The sequence below is a fragment of the Balearica regulorum genome, chromosome Z (genome assembly GCF_011004875.1).
Source record: "Balearica regulorum gibbericeps isolate bBalReg1 chromosome Z, bBalReg1.pri, whole genome shotgun sequence".
Lineage (NCBI taxonomy): Eukaryota > Metazoa > Chordata > Aves > Gruiformes > Gruidae > Balearica > Balearica regulorum.
The window spans coordinates 6,174,495-6,191,271 of NC_046220.1; positions in this window are offsets into that span (position 1 = coordinate 6,174,495).

Sequence of the window (16,777 nt, forward strand, 5' to 3'; positions counted from 1 at the left end):
CAGGGAATAGATTTACAGCAAGAGCTCATCTTCTGAGCCCTTCTTGTGCGGGAGAGCAGAGGCAATTTCTGAGATGGTAGAAACCCTCTTGGGTCCCAAAGAGTTGGCCACAGTGTGGCAAAGTTCTGCCAACTCTAAACAACGTGTTTGACCTCAGGATGAGGACACTTGGGTGGCTTATCTGGAGAGTGGAAAAGAGGAGGGGGAAGTTATACAGAAACTCACCAATGATTTAGGGAGTGGGCACAGGGAGATTTCTTGCTATGCTCAGTGGTGTGCATGTAATTAAAAAAATACTTCTTTGCAAACAGAAAATAAAAGCAAAAACAGTGACTGACTAAAGCTCAATATTAGTGGCATTTGCTTCATGTGTCAAGTCTTTGCCCCAGTAATCAAAATACATCATACAAAACAGCTCAAAAGACACAGGGAGTAGGCATGGTTTTCTTTGCACCCCACTGTGTGTCTTGCAACAAAAAGCCCCTTCCGGCTGGTAGATAACTGCAGCAAGCTACTCTCGCCAGAGGAGTAAGAGTCAGAACTTTTTCATTTATAAGGAACATTTCTCTCTGACAAATTTTACGTAGGCAATTTGATTTTACTTCAGTTATTTTCCTGAGGCACTAAACCTGGTTCAGAAAAGAATCCAGACGTAGTTGGAATTATTTTTGTAAATAACACATGGTGCAATTTATTCTTTTTCTACCAAATTGGCATCATTACAAAGTGCTGCGAGCTTTCCAAATTATGTGACAACTTTTCTGGTACTTGGAAATAAAGATCTCTTTTCTCTTAGAATATAAAATAGTCTGTATTAAGTAGGAAAATGGTGAGCTTTTACATTGGGTTAACACACTCACTACCTTGCTTATGGGTGTACACACCAAGGTGACAAAATGTATGACATGCTATTTTCAAATTACTGTTTGTGATCTCATTTACTTGGAATAGGCCTGCATGCCCTATGCCTGTGTGAAATGCCCTGTTATTTTCAATCTGTTCCATTTAACAAATTGGCATTCTATAGGAAAGCGAGTTTGATCATTCCTTACATGATCCTGATTCGCATAAATAGGAAATGTCCCTTCGTAAGTCTTTTGAAGGGTGTTGGTTTTTTCCCTGTTCATTGCTAGAATATTGTCAAGCATTATAATCCTGCACCACATTATCTCTCTGGACTTTTATTGACTTCTCTTGCTGTTTGAATGTTTCCTTATGCTGTGAGGAAAGGAAGTCATAAATAAATACATGATCTTAATATAACTTTTTTTTCTTCTTTTTAAAGTATATACAGCTGTCATAAAATGAATCAAAATTTAAGTATCTTGAAAACAAAACAGCCATTCTTACCAATAACACAAAGCAGTCTATTTATCTTTCACAAAAATTAATATTACTTCTCTAAAATTTTGCAGTTTGGAATCACGTGATTACACAAGAACACTTGCTTCTGGAGACTGAATATTGCTTTAATCTTGTTAAACCAAACCAAATTCAGAACTGGTGGTCTTCAAGCAGCAATAAATACAGTCCCAGACATTATAGGGAATGAAGTCTAAAAAAAGCAGCAACCCTTTTTTTCTACAACATAAAGAAAGAAGATACTCTGTAGAGCAATAAATTACTTGGAAATTAGGTAGTAGCTTGAATGTAACATCCAAACAGCACATTAGGCAGACAACTACAAGAGGAAGAAATGTCTTGAGAGTCAGGTTCTATGACATAGAAAATGGCTACAATACAGATTCAGCAACAATTTGGGCTGATGACTCCTTGCATAAAAAGAATTAACAAGGTGGAGCTAGGAACCTCAGAGTGGCATCTACTAGTAATCAACTGCTGAAATGGCTGGCTTAGGAAATGCTGAGGCTCTTGGAGGAGTATCAGGAGGATGGTTTCTAGCAGAGGAAGGGAACATTCAAAGCCTCTTCTTTAACGCTCCCTGTTATCTTTCTGGGGTTTGACAGTGCAGAATTTGGAGCAGTCTAGAATACTGAGAAACCCAATGCAATGGGCACCCGGCTCAATCACCGCAACTGAGCATCACGTCCACAGGCTGCAATGTTCCTGATGTCCAAACAAGTATTATCTCTGCCTTGTAAAACTAATACCTACATATGTTGGCCATCTGTTTAGCTCATATAAAGTAGGTCTCACTCCTAGATTTACTGCAATTATGTTCCATGGCACAGACACTTATGTCTTTGTCCAAAATTACGTGGAGAGAAATCTAGGAGTTCTTCACATGCTTTGCCACATTCTTTGACACCTCCTCTAGAAATTAGACCTGAAACACATTTCTTCCTGCCCAATTTTCAGCAGAGAGGAAAGGTGGGTGCCTTATTCATGTCTAGGAAATTCTCCTTACTCTCACTTGGAATTTACAAGGTGGTCCACAGAAGGCTTGAACATATAAACTACTCCATTCTGTAAAAGATGGGACACTTTCTTTTAAAAGATTGTGTGGAAAAGTTTTTCATAGACTACCATTAGATCTTTTTTTTTTTTTTAAAGAAGTAAAAGGTCTGGATTCCTCTGAATTTAGTGAATTACTTCTTTTCAACTTAATTTAAAAATATTATTTCAGTTCTCAAGCACATCCTCTCCTCCTCTATCGCCACACCATGTTTGCACCCAACAAAATAATTTTTATGGGGAGGATTTAAGCATCTCTACCTGAAGGAAAGCTACCGTTCTTCAACTCCTGCTACCACTGTGCATTGATATAAACAAATAACTAAAACTAGAATGCAATAACTAAATCAGCATAAAGTAAGATAAGTGGAATTAAATTCAGTAGAATTTCTCCAGGTATCATTTATCACCATTAGTTGATCCTCTTCCATTTGAGAGATCATTTCTGTGTACACACAAGTCCTCCTCACTCATGGAGTGTTATTATCCCTCTGGCCTAGAGAAATCCTTTGGGATATGAAAGCAGGAACTAAAGGCATGAACTGAATCTGAGGAAAAATATGATTTTTACATATAAGAATATGTGGGAAGCTATTTGGAGAAACCTGTATGGATTTAACCTTATTAACTAGACATATGGATCCTATCTCCCCTGTCATGTTTCATGGAGGTTGCAGCTGCCATGGAAATCCTGATCACTGAGCAGCTCCACATGAAGCTGGGTTGGGGGTTAATTGGGAGCAGAGTCAATGTAGAAAGCCAAATGTCATCATATGAACAGCTCGGGATTGCCAGGGACCTTCCACAATCTGTAGGCATGAAGGTAGAACTTCCTTCAGGTCAAAGAGCAAATATCATGGCTGAAAGGACAGAGGCAAAATACAGAACATCTATAAGGGATCATTTGCAGGGACTGTTAGATTAAATTAATTTTTATATGATAACTTAGAAGTCTGCTCTCATTTCTTTGTTCTCTTTTGTTGTTTTTGTTGTTGTTGTTGTTCATTTTTTTGACACTTTATTTTTATACCTCCACCTTTTGTGACTGGTTAAGAGCCTAACAAAAACTTGACTTTTATTTTTTAACACTTACAGTTCAAAATTCTAAATTAGGTGAGACCTATTGGCCAATACTGAGTTAGATCTATTTAAGTTTTATAAACAATCTTTTACCATACCTCCTATTCTTTTCAGGATCTAGTAATTACTATAGGAGATAAAGGAGTAGAAATAACAAAAAGCAAGAAACGTCCTGAGAAGGAAAGTATAAGAGACAGATACTGAGATTCTGCATTCTATAAATAACGTATAAACTACATGACGTATATAGTAAACATACCTGTAAGAGTCCTTGCAACTTTCCTGGTGAAGACCTGATATGCTATTAATGAAAATTACTTTTTTTCTGTAAAGGGATATAAAGTGCACATATTTTGACAAATTTTGTTCAATGTATAGAACATAAACGCCTGCAAATCTAACTAACTCAAATTTAAACACACAAAACATGTAATTCAGTAACAGAGTATTTTCAGAATTACATATGCCACTTAACTCTGGCAGAAATAAATGTCTGTGAGCAGGACATATTTTTTACACATAAACATCAGCACACTGAGCTAGATGAATGTTGCAGTCACACTGATACATAAGTCATTAATACCTTTAAAATAAATTTTTATATTTATAAAAGCAACATCTTAACAAGAATGTTCTTGTAATGTCAAACACATAAGTAAGATTAAATTTAGACTTTTTGCAGCCAGCCATATTCAGTTGCCATATTTATTCAGCCACTGAACCACCATCCCCTAACATATATTCAGGTTTTATTGGGTATCTTACTGCAGTTGCACAAGATTGCAAGAGTGGAGAAGAGAACCATCATCTCAAGGCTGGAATTGCACAAATGAAGAACAGTTTAGCTTACACAGATGATAAGTTATGGCTGACTGCAAATATATACTACATAGACTTTAGTAACCTTACATGTTTTGTCTCTCCATATAAGCATAGCAAGTCAGGGTCTTTGAACACAATGGGCAAATTAGCAATACCCACAAGCTCTCACATCATTTTCAAATCTTTGGCACTCATACACAAGTCCCATTAACCTGTTCCTTAATATAACCTGAAAGGAAGAAGCAAGGAAAAGGGTAACCTGAGTGAGAACTACTTCCTTCTAAGTTGCAGTAATTAAGTGAAAGAATGGGATATCCTAGGGTAAGTAGAAAAAGACAGGGGAAGTGCATGCATGATGTGCAAGAACTAAATAAAGCAATTCAATCCACCTGGGAAAAGCAGGTGATATTAAATACCTGTTTTGAACAATAAGGTCAATTTTCAATTTCTAATATCTTGCTTGATTTCCATAATTATGTGTGGATTTTTATTCCTGTGACAAGTCTAAGCTGTTGTGATTTTTTTTTACAAAGTTGTTCATATTACTTTCCCTTGATCTAACTTCAGTAGACAGAAGTCTGCTCGTATTTCCACTCTAAGTTGCAAGGTCTACCAATCAAAAAGGTGAAACCAGCTATTCTGATACAAAACACCCTGTGTAAATCAAACACATCTGGAAATTTCTATGCAGTTCTCACAGCTTAATAGCATAACTAGCACATAGACTAATCTTTCACTCTAAGTTCATATATTCTGTATCTGGTTCTTCAAAATTAAAAGCATGGATGATAAGCGTATAACCATTATTGAGGTTTTCCTTTTCTCTAGTTGACAAATAAGACTAAGACTTAGAAAAGCACAAGGTTCTTCAGGCTTACAGTTTCAACATCATAGAGCTATTTCCAACAGCCGTAATTGTACCATATACAAAATTCTGTTGCTTCAAAAAAAGCAACATCTATTCCATATTGCATGACCTTGAGCTCTTTGACAAATTGAATGATGATAATGAAGCTCTGTAATGTTGTACTATAAAAGCAAAGAAAGACTTTTGATCTTTTAATGTATAATAAAATTTGCCTTCCTGTTCAGTTTCATTTTTTTCATTGTGAGTGGCAGCCCCAATATTTTTAACTTGTGTCTCTCAGTTGAGCCTTATGTTCATTAACATAAATTCATTTGAAACTCCACAGCTCTATGGATGGTGGGCATAGCAGGAAGTTACTATTTTTGTCTGTCCTACTAGCAGATTGGCTATTTGCATTTTTTTCTTTTTTCCTTCCTGGCTGATCTTTTAGTCCACGGTAATAGAATCTGATGATTTCATATATCATCAGATACATATCATTACCCATTAGCTGAAACTATTTAATCAGAAATAGTGTCTGAAACGTATTATGGTATTTGATAATAATTACTCTAAATAGACAGAATATTCTTCCTGTTTACAAAGAGTAAGTATTGCTTACTCTGTACATTGAACATGTCCTGTCAACCTGCTAGGGACACTATTTTTCAAGATTAACTGTTATTAACTTTACCTGTGACTAGGGGTACTTTGGAGGATGAAAGGAAATATCACTGCCCATCAATTTCTGGGAAATTAAGTGAATTCCATTGGTTGTAAGCAAAATTATGAATAGGACACAGGTATTATTTTTTCACCCTCTTTATCAGGTTATTGACTGAATGGATGGTGGTAACATTTCTCTCTCTCATTTGTGAATTGTGCCTATCACTACCCCAAAATAGTTTGTGCAGGGAAGCAGTTGGCTGAACATGGCTCCTCACCTGGCTGCTTTGACTTGTCAGCAATGTTGAGGTTAAACTGTAATGCTGCGCATCAGATCTGAAGCCCTTATGAAAACAAAATATTCATGCAGTCTGAAAGGAAAAAATTAAACTTATATTAATTTGAGAGTTTCTTTGCCTTGCTGCACCTATTTAACTTTTCAGGTCTGTTGCAGATGTGTGAGGGAAGGACTATGCCTACCATAGTTTTAGGTTGGGGTGCAGCTACCTCATATCTCAAAAAAAAAGAACATCATGTAGCTCAGCTCTCTTTGTGGCAAAATGAGTTGAAGTGAGACTCTCAACATCAGACTGTCATTGCAGTTTTGTAAGTGTATTGGGTTTGTGTGGCAGGGTTTTGGTAGTGGGGGGCTACAGGAGTGGCTTCTGTGAGAAGCTGCTCGAAGCTTCCCCCATGTCTGACAGAGCCAATGCCAGCCGGCTCCAAGACGGACCCACCTCTGGCCAAGGCCGAGCCCATCAGCGATAGTGGTAGTGCCTCTGGGGTAACAGAGATAAGAAGAAGAAAAACAAAAACAAAACCAAAAAAACCCCACAAACGAAAAACACCACCAAGATGAATTGCATCTGGAGAGAGGAGTGAGAAGATGTGAGAGGAACAACCCTGCAGACACCAAGGTCAGTGCAGGAGGGGAGGAGGTGCTCCAGGCGCCGGAGCAGAGATCCCCCTGCAGCCCCTGGAGAAGACCATGGTGAGGCAGGCTGTCCTCCTGCAGCCCAAGGAGGTCCATGGTGGAGCAGAGATCCCCCTGCAGCCCATGGAGGACCCCACGCCGGAGCAGGTGGAGACACCTGAAGGAGGCTGTGACCCCGTGGGAAGCCCACGCTGGAGCAGGCTCCTGGCAGGCCCTGTGGCCCCGTGGAGAGAGGAGCCCACGGCGGAGCAGGTTTGCTGGCAGGACTGGTGACCCCGTGGGGGACCCACGCTGGAGCAGTCTGTTCCTGAAGGTCTGCAGCCCGTGGGAGGGCCCCACGCTGGAGCAGTTGGTGAAGAACTGCAGCCCGTGGGAAGGCCTCCCGCTGGAGCAGGTGGTGGAGGACTGTCTCCCGTGGGAGGGCCCCCAGGCTGGAGCAGGGGCCGAGTGTGAGGAGTCCTCCCCCTGAGGAGGAAGGAGCGGCAGAAACAGCGTGTGAGGAACTGACCCCAACCCCCATTGCCCGTCCCCCTGTGCCGCTGGGGGGGAGGAGGGAGAGAAACGGGGAGTGAAGTTGGGCTGGGCAGGAGGGAGGGCTGGGGGGACGGGGTTTAAGCTTTGGCTGTATTTCTCATTGCTCTGCTCTGATGTGCTCGGTCATAAATGAGATGAATTTTTCTCGAAGTTCAGTCTGTTTTTCCCGTGACGGTAACTGGTGAGTGATCTCTCCCTGCCCTTATATCGACCCACCAGCTTCTCGTGATATTTTCTCCCCCTCGCCCAGCTAAGGAGGGCAGTGACAGAGCGGCTTTGGGGGCACCTGGCCTCCAGCCTTTGTCACCCCACTACAGTAATATCCATTGCATTTCTTCTATTGCAGAACCTGTTATTATGAAAAGGAAAAAACCTGTCATTATTATAGTAGGTGCAAAAATACATAGATAAATATTCTCATTAAAGAGTATGTATTCTAATTAAAATTTACCTTTCAGTTTTGAGGATTTAAGAAAAACATTACTAGATATTTGGAACCGTAACATTTTTCTAGAAGTTTAAATTAGATTGAAAATAAGACAGGATTTTGGTCAATATTTGTCAGTGTTCTCTTAGACATTTTTACAGATAGACACAGATAGGCAGTGCTGGGTTTGGATAGAATCAAATAGTACTAAAATGCTAAAAAGAAACAATGAGAGAATTTGGCTAATGGGGCACTTGACTTCCTTCCTCTGGCTTGAAGAATTGAATGTTCTGCAGACAGCCGTCAAGAGAATTGCTTCTCACTGTGGCCCGGTAAGCATTACCCAGCTTCCATCTTTATACTGAATATAAAGATTGCTCTACTATTGAGATGCTCTCAAGTGTCCTCCATTGCCCTGCATCACAGCACCAAAGCCTCCACAAGTGTACAGGGGAAGAGAAAAGTTCAATTCATGTGGGAATTCATCTATTTGGATGAACTTTTCCTACCATCCAAAGGCATATCCTGCAGCGCTACAGCTGCCTTTACATTTCCTCAAGGGAATTTAATAACCATTTCTGCAGAGAGCTGAACCTATAGCCACCTTTAGATGAGGATTTTTCATGATTCACATCCTCAAAGAATTCCCCAGGCCATTTTCTCCCTTTCTAGATGGGAAACCAATGAGTTGGAAATTATGTGAGCACACCTAATTTTCAAACATTTCAACCTTGTGCTTTTTATTGCTCCAGTAATAATTTGAAGAAATTCATCATCCTCTCTCAGATCAAGATTTCTGGGCACACTTCACAATCAAACTGCTCTAATCCTTCACGCTGACCTTTCAAGTTATGTATTAAAGTTGATTGCATTTTGTGTCGCATCAAGCAAATTAATTTGATCAAGATAAGAACCTCTTTTGAAGCTTTTGCCATTGCTACTATGGACACAAATCTAAAACTTGGAGGGAAGGGGTGTCAAGGCTGAATAATATACTTGTTAAGGTGCCTGCTCTTTGTCACACAAATCTTTTCTAATGGTACTTCACTATTTGTCCTTGTTTACCAAAAAAGGCATGCTGTGCTGAGATTGCACAGCATATTAGGTGACCAATAGGGATCTCTGAGTGATGGCAGTGTGGAATGCTTGAACTATTTAGACATAAAAATGAATTTGTATTTCAGAGCATTTTTCCCCTAAAAGCAAACTTTTGTGGCGTATCTTGATCAGCTGACACTGGAGAACAAAATGTTATTCTGTCAGGTGCATCCAATCATCTCACTTTTTGGAGCTTTCCCCCATAATTGCACCAAACACCAAAAACAAAAATAAAATGGGTAGCAAGGTTCACAATCCGTAAGTACTTCAGTACTTCTAAGGACTGAAGAAACTCCCTTAGCTGAGAGAGGGAATGAAAGTGCATAAAGATGGGGAAAAAGCACATATTAGGAAATAAAGGAACAGGAGGACATTGAGACTTGTCTTTCAAATGCATGTGAACATTCAAGTTTTACAGTACTGAAAATTATGTGGTGTGATTAATATGTTATTCACTGAACATTTAACTAAGTTATATTTACTGCATGTTCTGAATTCTCATGCATACAAAAGCATTAAAGTTACGTGTTCATCACAATCAGTTGCCAGCTTTATTTAATCCACACTTTTGATATAGCTGTTTCAATAATTAACAACACTAGAGCTTGAGACCTTAACACCAGCTTAACCTGGCACTACGACAGGTAAATATTGAGCAGCTACAGGCAATGTGCAAAGAAATCGCTCAGTGGGAATTCTTTAAGGCAGACAGTGGATGAACTGCCATAGCTTTGAAAGCAAATTTTCAATGGCTTTCAAGTTCCTGTAAAAGAAAATATAAAATCATATGAAATTCAACATAGTACTGAAATACTAAAAAACTGAGCAGGATCAGCTGTCTTCCAGGAAGACTGAGGACCAGAAAGATTCTCCAGGGAATAAGCCTACCCAAATAGTCCATGCATGACCATATATAAGCATGTATATACATCGAGGTTGGACTAGATGATGTCCAGAGGTCCCTTCCAACCCCTATCATTCTGTGATTCTATGATTTACATCAGGATATATTTTATCTCTCATTAACACAGGAGTTTACCATGAACAAGATTGGTTTTCCTGATTTTGTGTGTATCTTTAAATGTTGTACATACAACAGAAATACGACATCTTCCTTCTTTTGTCTTCAGATTAATCTTTATACTGTGGAAAGAGGGTCCCAACAGTTTTCTTTTGGTTAGCAGTTCTTCCTTCACCTTTGTGATTATCACATCCTCTGTTTTGACAGCTATGGTAACCAGTAACGGTAGTGTAAGGAAAGAATTGTCCAGGGTTTTTTTAATGTATCAATTTCATATTGTCAAACCAGAGAGCACTCTCTTGTTTTTATTCCTTTTAGACAAAAATGAGGAGTGTATTTCTCAGAATCATTTTAAGATCACTAAACCTTAATAATTACTTCTAACTGCATGAGATGCTGTGTTTAACTGCAGGTTGACAGTGAAATCAGTGGGGTTTGTATCATTAGACTGTTATTCCTTTCCTGCATTACTAATGTTAAGTGATTCAGGCTCAGAAATAAAAGAAACTGAGCAGTTTGTCGCAAAATAAATACCCATGCTTGGGAAATTTTGGGGAGTAGATGAAATATCAGCAAATAATTATTCATAACTCTTGTTCACACATTGTTTGGAAATAGTCATCTGCATATTCATCTACTAGAAATGCCTGCATATAGTTTAAATAATATGTAGAAAACATAGTCTAAGGCATATTTTTTTTACAAATAGCAATGGTTACACACACTGCTCAGTGGATTATCTATTAACCCACTAATGATCCACAGAAATTACTACTCAAATGTGTGCCGCCTAAGTTATTTTGGTACCTCTTTTAAGTCAACCAGAAAACATCAATATGGTTAGAAGAAAATTACTTTCAACTGTCATTCAATAACAAGGTACTACGAAAAAATAGCAGAAGTTAAAAATAAAATGTAGATGAGTAAGTGATAAATTAGATTTATTCCTCTGTCTCTGTCACCCCCTTGGGAAGAAAAAAATAAAAAGAGAAAGGTAAAGTACTGACAAACTGAAATTTTAAACATAGTTAGTTTCTATGTAAAGTAAAGTAAATTGAATCCCACCACTCACTCATTGCATCCCTCCTCTTCTGCTTAATCTCTTTATACAGAGGATTTCCCTTGGAAGTGGAACTTCTGCCTGAGGCACTCCCTCCATCACCTTTATTGGTTATGAATGTCAGACTCTGCAAAGAGCAAAGGTCCGTCCTTAGCTCACTTATAAATCCAGTTCCCTTCGTACAGCAGTGCACCAGAACACTTTGAGTTACTGATTTAAATCAATTCATCTTGATGCACATCACCTTTTTACACCCATTGATTGTTATCCATAGGTCAAAGTCTCACATTAAATAAAAAAAAAATTAAAAAATAATATTAAAAAAAAAGACTAAAAATCTCTTGTGTTACTATTGATCTTTATTATTTGAAGAACTAGATGGTCATGCACCAGACTGCTGCTAAAAGAAAATGGTGTAATACTTAATAAGTCTCTAATGGATACTCTGAAATCCAGCATGAGATTGCAGTTCATTCTTCTTCGTGCAGATGAAAGATATGACAATTCCAAAATATTAACATACAAACTGCTTCCTGAAATGCTGAGTACTAGCATATTAGGCAGTTGAATTTTTATTGCAAAGTCTTATTTTTCAAGAGCTCAAGCACATCTGCTAGATGGGGCACTACTGTTGTGAATAAGGTTTTGTTACATGACTTTGGTTTAGCAGAAATTTAGGATTTATTAATATTTTTTTAGTAAGATCACAGTATTAGGTAGTATAATTATTAACAGCCCTTATCAGCCAATTTAACATAACAATTCGATGGAATTTGTTACAATCAAAATAGTGACTTAGTTAAAGTTTTGAGAACAGCAAGGGTTGCCCAAAACTTACAGCAGGGTTGCACACACCTATGGAGGTTAAATCAAATCACACAGACAGGTAGACAAACAATTCTGAACCAAATTACACACACACACACACACGTTAACCTATGATTAAAATTTCCCTTTTCATGAGTTTAACGAATTACTCACTTTTATGTGCCAGCATTCATCAATGGGTGGTTGGTGAATCTCCCGAAATCAGGCCTTTTAGTCCTCGTGAAATCGTTGACGGATGACCTTTGAATCCTGGTGAAATCTACCCCGAGAGGCATCCCAGCTCAGGGGAGATCCTGGGTCACACAGCCCGCTGCAGTCCCAGAGAGCTCAAAGGGTCTCACTTTTGGATGGCTATTTATAGGATCTTCAGATCATTTGCTTTGGTCACGGCTCTCCTTTAGGAGAGGTAAACTTGACAAGTGAGGAAACTATTCACCAAGTTTGAATATTAACCAGCATTAGATTATTCCAGGTCAGACTGTGTAATAATTAAATGACTAACAGTTCATGATACTGTAGCAGTAGCTTCTTGGTGTTTAACACGATGCAACACCTTCCATCACAAACCATGTCATTTTAGCATTCAACATTTTTCATTTAGATAGGAAAACTTTCATCACCTATTATTATGTGCAAATCTCTCAATAAGTTTTCTTTTAAAGTCTAGTCTTAACCGATTTTCAGCACTCCAATATAGTTTCATGGCAGTCAAAAGGCAGGAAGAATATTTGATCAGAATAGCTTTACATACCATTGGAGTTTGTTCTTCAAGGCATTACCATCATTTAAAAGAAATTTCTGCACTTCAGTGGGACAGCATAAAGCTTACTGTCTTCTTGGCAGAAGTAGCAGGTTGTTCTCTTCCCAAATATTTCCCCTCCACACCTCCAATAATCTGGGTAAGCAGTCACCTTCTCTAGAGCAGAGTTTTGGGGTAGTTTCAGGATTTTCTTTCTCCAGAAATTCATGTGAAAGAAAAATACCAGAAAATGTTGCCTTACTGGATAGCTTATCCTTTTATAATTAAGGACCGTATTGACTCTGCTCCAAGCACACAAATCTTTTTATATTTCATTGTAAACTGAAAATGCAATTAAAAAGTTAGCTTCAACCTTTGATGCTGAATATTCCAGAACCAAAGAAATTTAGAACATTTGTAAAAGCAAATTTATTCTCATATATGTTTACAGAGAGAGGAGTAGTCTCGTTACTGTATTGTATTGCATTGACACAGGAACAAGGAGAAGGATAATTTTTAAATCTACATGTTATTTGTGTCAAAAAATGCTTTTGTAAGTGTTGATTTTGGGTAGGTAATGAGTATATTGTGTTTGCATTAATTTTGTGTATTGTACAATTTAAGCTTCAACTCTTATATGACTTATCAAGTGCACTCTCAGTAAGTTTGCAGACAATGCTAAGTTGGGCAGGAGTGTTGATCTGCTTGGGGGCAGGAAGGCTCTACAGAGGGGTCTGGACAGGCTGGATCCATGGGCTGAGGCAACTGTATGAGGTGAAAAAGGCTCAGTGCCAGGTCCTGCACTTGGGTCACAACATCCCCAGGCAACGCTACGGGCTTGGGGCAGGGTGGCTGGAAAGCTGTCACAGTGGAAAAGGACCTGGGGGTGCTGGCTGACAGCCAGCTGAACATGAGCCAGCAGCGTGCCCAGATGGCCAAGAAGGCCAACAGCACCCTGGCTTGTATGAGAAATACTGTGGCCAGCAGGACCAGGGCAGTGATCGTCCGCCTGTACTCAGCTTTGGTGAGGTGGCACCTTGAGTGCTGTGTTCAGTTTTGGGCCCCTCACTACAAGAAAGACATTGAGGTGCTGGAGCGTGTCCAGAGAAGGGCAACGAAGCTGGTGAAGAGTCTGGAGCACAAGTCTGATGAGGAGCGGCTGAGGGAACTGGGGTTGTTTAGCCTGGAGAAAAGGAGGCTGAGGGGAGACCTGATCACTCTCTACAACTGCCTGAAAGGAGGTTGTGGTGAGGTGAGTGTTGGTCTCTTCTCCCAAGTAACAAGTGATAGGGCAAGAGGAAATGGTCTCAAGTTTCACCAGGGGAGATTTAGATTGGATAATAGGAAACATGTTTTCACCAAAGCAGTTATCAAGCACTGGAACAGGCTGCCCAGGAAAGTGAGTCACCATCCCTGGAGGTATTTACAAGACATGTAGGTGTGGTGCTTGGGGACATGGGTTAGCGGTGGACTTAGCAGTGCTAGGTTAATAGTTGGACTTGATGATCTTAAAAGTTTTTTCCAACCAAAATGATTCTATGATTCTATTCTATGATTCAACTTCTCCACATATTGTCCTTGCTGAGACTAAGCAGATGAACATACTGGAGTCATAGGAGTATGAATCTTTAGGTTTTCCCTTACACACATGTTCAGAAGTGAACAGAGACATTCAGAGAAAAGAACTCCTGAGAAATGTGGCCAAAACCTGGAGGATGGGAGAAGGTATTGAGCTTTGTAGACAGTTAGGTAAATAACCAATAAAATTATTAATTTTATCACATTAATCATGTAAATTAAAGCTTGAGTCAACTGGACAGGGAACACTTAGACTGGATAGAGGAAGCTGGACTTCAAATGCTGATATCCTATGGCTGCCTACTGATTTCATGAAGTAAAATGTCCCAGACATACATTAGAGTCTGACTTTTTAAGGTGCAGAAAATATTCCACTCTAGTTACAGACGATGTGAGCTGGAACTGCCTTTTATAGCTAAATATCAGGCATTTACTACTTTTATAGCCACAGCAGACCTTTTTTTTTTTTTTAATAAATGAGCATTTAAACTCTTAAATTCTTTCCTGAACTTCTGAAAACAACTGAATACTTAACATTTCAGAAGAAAACAGACCACTCATATAAGTACCTTTAAAAAAAAAGATTTAAGGTCTTAATATTAGGAAGGAAATACTAGAAAGGAAATCTTACATAATGTAATCATCATTTGATTATAATACAAATAAGCTACTTCTCAAGGACACACTTTAGTAATGTATGCTTGCGAACATGAATAATTGGGTTAAAAGTGAAGCAGAAAAACACTCAGTACAAAGAATGAGTTTGTTACTTTCTTGTGAAATGGTAGGTATTCAATAATATTTCAATTTAATTTTAATAGAAGCCTCCTCCATAACGCTGTGGACTTGAAGTTATTCTTTGCCTGGCGGAGGGAAAATTCAGACTGTAACCACTCAGCAGTGGTAAGTCGTGACCAAGAGTGATCTGGCATGAATGGCAAGAAGGTTTGACTGCAAAAGGGGTTAAATTGCCTCGAAGCAGGAATGCCAGTGACAGAACAAGTCCTTGCAAGAGAATCAAATTTTCTGGTGAGACAAAAACTGCCACCACGTTTTCCTGTAGCAATCAATCACGCAGTGCAAACACTCAAGGACCATCTTTGGTCAGCAGAAATAGTGCTGGGTGATGAACCCAATGCCAGGCTGATAATGCCTGATGCCAACGCTGATGTGATTGGTGCCGCCACATCTTATAGATCAGCCTATGGTGGCAGGACTGTGTCCAATACACTGTATTTAAGCATATAAATTCCCCAGCACTAGAATATACGGAATACCAGATGTCTTTGTTTCTAAGGAGGTGATACTCGGTTGAGACTCACTTGCCTGAACTTGACACTATCCACTGGTGCTGAAGCTGTGAGGTTTCACAGTTCTATGTATCTGTCTCACAGTGATGAAATGAAGGCGGATCCACTTGGGGACAAGCTGCAGGAGATGCAGAAAAGAGAAAAAAAAAGGGATCTGAAAAACACACTGCAAGAATTAGTATTTTTTTTCCTGCTAAAGACTGAAGATAAATGTGGTAATGGCTTTCAGACTCTTTTCACCAGGGTACAGACAAGTAGAAATGGAAGTAAATTACAGCCAAAGACACTAGGAGAAGAATGTTGTGACTGAAAGTCTATTACAGCAATGAAATGAGTTGTCTAGGGAGGTGCTGTAAAACCCCTGCTGATGGAAACTCTTAAAACCAAGTTAAAGGCGTCTGCCTGGAATGATTCTGGAATACCTGACTCCACCTTGGACACTCATCTGCTCTCAGCAGCCTGTGTAGTACCAATATATATTTATGAAGAAAGTATAGAGAGCTCTTATCTGAAAGGCAGACTTGTGAAAAATGACAGAAAGATCTAACACAATCATTACTGGTCCAGAATAAGGGAGAGGCAAAGAAATCCTAGTGGCAATTTTAATGCCACTGAAACAGCAACATGATCAGATTCACACATTTGTAAGTTTTAAAGGATAATTTCCTTTGTTTAAAAAGAAATTCCACTGAATAATGTAAAATTGTAAATACAGTTTTCAAACTGGTGTAGAACAGTGCTTTTTTAAATTACTTTCAAGGATAACGTAAACCCCACTAAAGGTAGAAGAAAGAACAAAAAGAAGCTTATTGCAGAAATCTTACTCTTTGTATTACTGCAGTAACTCAGCATACTTTACTACACTCTTTGGACACAGTTCAAAAAATTACAGTAGACGAGCAGGTTAAATAGGCTAGGAGTTCCATTTACATAATGCTTGACATTCAGAAAGCTCTTCCAATTAGTCGATCACTTAAGAGTTCTTGCATTGTGAAATGGCTTCCTATAAAATTAAGAGTCTTAGTTGTCAAGTATTAGCTAAGTATAATTCAATTAAAAAGTAATGAAACCACATTATCATATTAAAAGAAATATTACATGCATTTTTGCCAAGGTGGCAAATTTTCATTCTTTAAAACTTGCTAGTGTGTGTCTGTTAGACTTTTTTTTTTTTTTTTTTTTTTTTTAATTTAGGTAATATTTTAGTAGGTCACATCTTCTAACAGGAACTGTTCTGCCCACTCCTAAAGCAGCTGAACAAAGCCTAACTGTCTACTTAAGATTTTGTTTCTTAATGGCAAATTATGGTGTGGAGAGCCAGCACAAAAGCTTTCTACTACTGCCGGTCTCACATACAAGTAAGGGCAGGACTGATGGTGGAAAGGAGTCTGTTTTCGATTCTGCTATTATAAGCTGCC